The following is a 5000-nucleotide window of genomic DNA, read 5'->3' on the forward strand; positions in this document are numbered from 1 at the left end:
GGTATGCGAACCGCCAGGCGACGGGCGCGCATCGCACGTTTGAGGAGACGCGGCCGGCCCCACAGGCGGCCGCGACACTCCCAGGTCTGCGAAGCGGGGCAAACGCCGCGCGCTTCAGTATACGTAGCCGACCCTCAGCCAGACGTGGCCCGGGAACGGAATCCATGGACCGCAATGTGCGTTCGAAACGTCGATGTTCATGTGTCCTGCAGTTCACATGTCGACGCGCAATTTGCTGCGTTCTTCATCGACCCACGAGCCGAGTGATCCACCGTCCTGGGTGATCTTTTCTCAGTTTCCGCCGTCTCTTTCGAGACGGTCGCATAGGCGGGAGTGAGGCGTGTGGCGGCCCCTGTTCCAGCGTTCTGTGTCCAACGGCCTCACGGCCGACGGGCGTCGTACGGCTCCACACCGGAGCGGACAGGCACTCGGGCGAAAGTCATTCAAAACCGGCGCCAGGCGCCAGGTGCCGCAGGCCAGCCGCTCCAGCGCTTCAGCGCTCGTACCACACAACATTGCCGCTAGTTTTGAGAGGCACGCGTGGTTCCCGCACGCGGCGCACGGCTACGGCGAGCCGTACAGGTAGCGTGTTGCGCGACACGACACGCACATCGAAAGACATGCAGTCTAGTCGGTAATGATCCTTCCGCAGGTTCACCTACGGAAACCTTGTTACGACTTTTACTTCCTCTAAATGATCAAGTTTGGTCATCTTTCCGGTAGCATCGGCAACGACAGAGTCAATGCCGCGTACCAGTCCGAAGACCTCACTAAATCATTCAATCGGTAGTAGCGACGGGCGGTGTGTACAAAGGGCAGGGACGTAATCAACGCGAGCTTATGACTCGCGCTTACTGGGAATTCCTCGTTCATGGGGAACAATTGCAAGCCCCAATCCCTAGCACGAAGGAGGTTCAGCGGGTTACCCCGACCTTTCGGCTAGGAAGACACGCTGATTCCTTCAGTGTAGCGCGCGTGCGGCCCAGAACATCTAAGGGCATCACAGACCTGTTATTGCTCAATCTCGTGCGGCTAGAAGCCGCCTGTCCCTCTAAGAAGAAAAGTAATCGCTGACAGCACGAAGGATGTCACGCGACTAGTTAGCAGGCTAGAGTCTCGTTCGTTATCGGAATTAACCAGACAAATCGCTCCACCAACTAAGAACGGCCATGCACCACCACCCACCGAATCAAGAAAGAGCTATCAATCTGTCAATCCTTCCGGTGTCCGGGCCTGGTGAGGTTTCCCGTGTTGAGTCAAATTAAGCCGCAGGCTCCACTCCTGGTGGTGCCCTTCCGTCAATTCCTTTAAGTTTCAGCTTTGCAACCATACTTCCCCCGGAACCCAAAAGCTTTGGTTTCCCGGAGGCTGCCCGCCGAGTCATCGGAGGAACTGCGGCGGATCGCTGGCTGGCATCGTTTATGGTTAGAACTAGGGCGGTATCTGATCGCCTTCGAACCTCTAACTTTCGTTCTTGATTAATGAAAACATACTTGGCAAATGCTTTCGCTTCTGTTCGTCTTGCGACGATCCAAGAATTTCACCTCTAACGTCGCAATACGAATGCCCCCGCCTGTCCCTATTAATCATTACCTCGGGTTCCGAAAACCAACAAAATAGAACCGAGGTCCTATTCCATTATTCCATGCACACAGTATTCAGGCGGGCTTGCCTGCTTTAAGCACTCTAATTTGTTCAAAGTAAACGTGCCGGCCCACCGAGACACTCAATAAAGAGCACCCTGGTAGGATTTCAACGGGGTCCGCCTCGGGACGCACGAGCACGCACGAGGCGGTCGCACGCCTTCGGCTCGCCCCACCGGCAGGACGTCCCACGATACATGCCAGTTAAACACCGACGGGCGGTGAACCAACAGCGTGGGACACAAATCCAACTACGAGCTTTTTAACCGCAACAACTTTAATATACGCTATTGGAGCTGGAATTACCGCGGCTGCTGGCACCAGACTTGCCCTCCAATAGATACTCGTTAAAGGATTTAAAGTGTACTCATTCCGATTACGGGGCCTCGGATGAGTCCCGTATCGTTATTTTTCGTCACTACCTCCCCGTGCCGGGAGTGGGTAATTTGCGCGCCTGCTGCCTTCCTTGGATGTGGTAGCCGTTTCTCAGGCTCCCTCTCCGGAATCGAACCCTGATTCCCCGTTACCCGTTACAACCATGGTAGGCGCAGAACCTACCATCGACAGTTGATAAGGCAGACATTTGAAAGATGCGTCGCCGGTACGAGGACCGTGCGATCAGCCCAAAGTTATTCAGAGTCACCAAGGCAAACGGACCGGACGAGCCGACCGATTGGTTTTGATCTAATAAAAGCGTCCCTTCCATCTCTGGTCGGGACTCTGTTTGCATGTATTAGCTCTAGAATTACCACAGTTATCCAAGTAACGTGGGTACGATCTAAGGAACCATAACTGATTTAATGAGCCATTCGCGGTTTCACCTTAATGCGGCTTGTACTGAGACATGCATGGCTTAATCTTTGAGACAAGCATATGACTACTGGCAGGATCAACCAGGGAGCTGCGTCAACTAGAGCTGAGCAGCCGGCCGCCCGGGAGTGTGTCCCGGGGGCCCGCGCGAACACGCAAGCGTCCGCTCAATCATTCTGCAAACAGGAGGAGGCTGAGCTCCCCTTGCACAATACACCTCGAAACCCTCTCAGGTCCCGGCGGCGCGCAGCGCCGTCCCAAGTACTTGGTCGGGTTCGAGAGAGGCGCAATCGCCCGGAGTTAGGCGAGTAGACGCTTTCGGTGCGACCACCCGTGCTCCCAACTGAGCTTGCCGCTGCCGACAGAGGCCCGGGAGCGTGCTGTCGTGGCATTGCCGGCGGGAGACAACACGCGCCACCTACGGTGACCGGCAGCTCCAACGCCAGCGCCACAGAAGGACAAAAGCCCCACTTGGGTGCCGAAGCGAACTCTCCCAGCACAGCGCACGCGCCAACACATCCGCACAGCTGCGATACAAACCACCAGCGAGAACCGCTGGGGCGACCGAGCAGCAGACGGCGTCGCGGCGCCGAGCGCCGGGCGGCGGCGCATCCTCAACGCACACAGTCCTCAATCGGACCAGCACACTGAAGATGTCCACCGCGCTTCGCACCGGGCCCGCGAGGACCTACTTTGGCCGCACGGCGCCGCGCGCAGGGTGCGCCGGCGCGCAGCTGCGACGCCTGCCGCGTCCGTCGGCCGGCGCGCCTGCCACTGGCCGCCCCCACCAGCCGGCTGTAGCGCGTGCGCCCACGCACCGCGCGGCCAGCACGCCGGGAGGCGCCCCCTCACCGGCCGGGGACGGTCCCACCCAGCCACCGCCGCGTATCGCTTCACACCCAGATGCCGTTCAGTTTCGTCGGCATGGTGGGTATCGCTGGAACAACCGGTTCGTACCTCAACCTATCGTCGCCATCACCGATTCACCCCTAGCGAGAACAACCGCACCACAACAGGTTACCATTTGTTCATTTGCGTAACTTCACCAGAAAACGCAGGCGTCCATCGCCATTTGCAACTTCAACGATTATTGCATGCCTGTGTCAGGTGTCACGCCACACTACGTCTGCCCACATACACGCAACAAAATGTGCACGCCTAGACAATACGTGGAAGGTGGCCCCCGTACGTATGCGATGTCCATTGCTCGAACGACTGTCAACCGGCCTCTGTAGCATGTCGCAGATATGGAACGCGGTGCACCATGCCATCACGGTGTGTGAGGAGAGACGACTAGGTCCGAATACATCAACAGACAGCTCATGCTGATCGCCATCCACGGCGTCCGTTCCTCCCACACGTCTCTATGGCGTACCACACTGCAATCCAGCTCTCATAGGGAGACGACACGTAGCTGCGTGCACAATATTTGCACTGTATGGTCCGCCGTTTTTGGGCGCAGTCGTTGTACGGTCACACATGTGCCACGATGTATCATTCGGTACATAAGGACGAATGTGCAGTACAGATTGTGGTTTACGCGTACGACATTAGCGGACGGTTGACACAGGCCGCACCACAACGTAGCCTGAGTACGTCGCATGCGAAGGGCATTGAACATGCAAACTTCTCACCAACCAGCTTGCGAAGGCAGGGGGGCAAGGTGGGGACGTGGGGAGGGGCGGCATGTACGTCCTGCTGCCATCCACATTACAGTGTACAGCAGGAGCATGTGGAAAGTCAGCAAGACTTGCAAGGTGTTTAACATGAAGCGATACACAGGGGAGCGGGCAGTGCGAGTAGCGAACTATATTGCGAGGGTTGCGGGTGGGCAACACTACACTAATTGAACGAGTCGTATAACAATTACAGAGCAGGTTTAGGCGACAACATGGGTTACGTTAGGGGACAACGTGGGTTACGTTAGGGGACAACGTGGGTTACTTTAGGGGACAACGTGGGTTAGGTTAAGGCACAACGTGGGTTAGGTTAAGGCACAACGTGGGTTAGGTTAAGGCACAACGTGGGTTAGGTTAAGGCACAACGTGGGTTAGGTTAAGGCACAACGTGGGTTAGGTTAAGGCACAACGTGGGTTAGGTTAAGGCACAACGTGGGTTAGGTTAAGGCACAACGTGGGTTAGGTTAAGGCACAACATGGGTTAGGTTAAGGCACAACATGGGTTAGGTTAAGGCACAACGTGGGTTAGGTTAAGGCACAACGTGGGTTAGGTTAAGGCACAACGTGGGTTAGGTTAAGGCACAACATGGGTTAGGTTAAGGCACAACATGGGTTAGGTTAAGGCACAACATGGGTTAGGTTAAGGCACAACATGGGTTAGGTTAAGGCACAACATGGGTTAGGTTAAGGCACAACATGGGTTAGGTTAAGGCACAACATGGGTTAGGTTAAGGCACAACATGGGTTAGGTTAAGGCACAACGTGGGTTAGGTTAAGGCACAACGTGGGTTAGGTTAAGGCACAACATGGGTTAGGTTAAGGCACAACATGGGTTAGGTTAAGGCACAACATGGGTTAGGTTAAGGCA

The 5000-nt window shown here is 56.0% G+C and overlaps 2 non-coding genes across 2 annotated transcripts; both read right to left on the reverse strand.

The window, feature by feature from the left end:
• Window positions 1-128: 128 nt before the first annotated feature.
• On the reverse strand, window positions 129-283 carry LOC124774777. The gene has a single exon (XR_007015493.1). It is a non-coding gene; the product is annotated as a 5.8S ribosomal RNA (ribosomal RNA).
• Window positions 284-635: 352 nt separating this feature from the next.
• LOC124774783 lies at window positions 636-2543 on the reverse strand. Its single transcript, XR_007015499.1, has one exon. It is a non-coding gene; the product is annotated as a small subunit ribosomal RNA (ribosomal RNA).
• Window positions 2544-5000: the final 2457 nt, after the last annotated feature.

The sequence above is a fragment of the Schistocerca piceifrons genome, unplaced genomic scaffold, assembly GCF_021461385.2.
Source record: "Schistocerca piceifrons isolate TAMUIC-IGC-003096 unplaced genomic scaffold, iqSchPice1.1 HiC_scaffold_985, whole genome shotgun sequence".
Lineage (NCBI taxonomy): Eukaryota > Metazoa > Arthropoda > Insecta > Orthoptera > Acrididae > Schistocerca > Schistocerca piceifrons.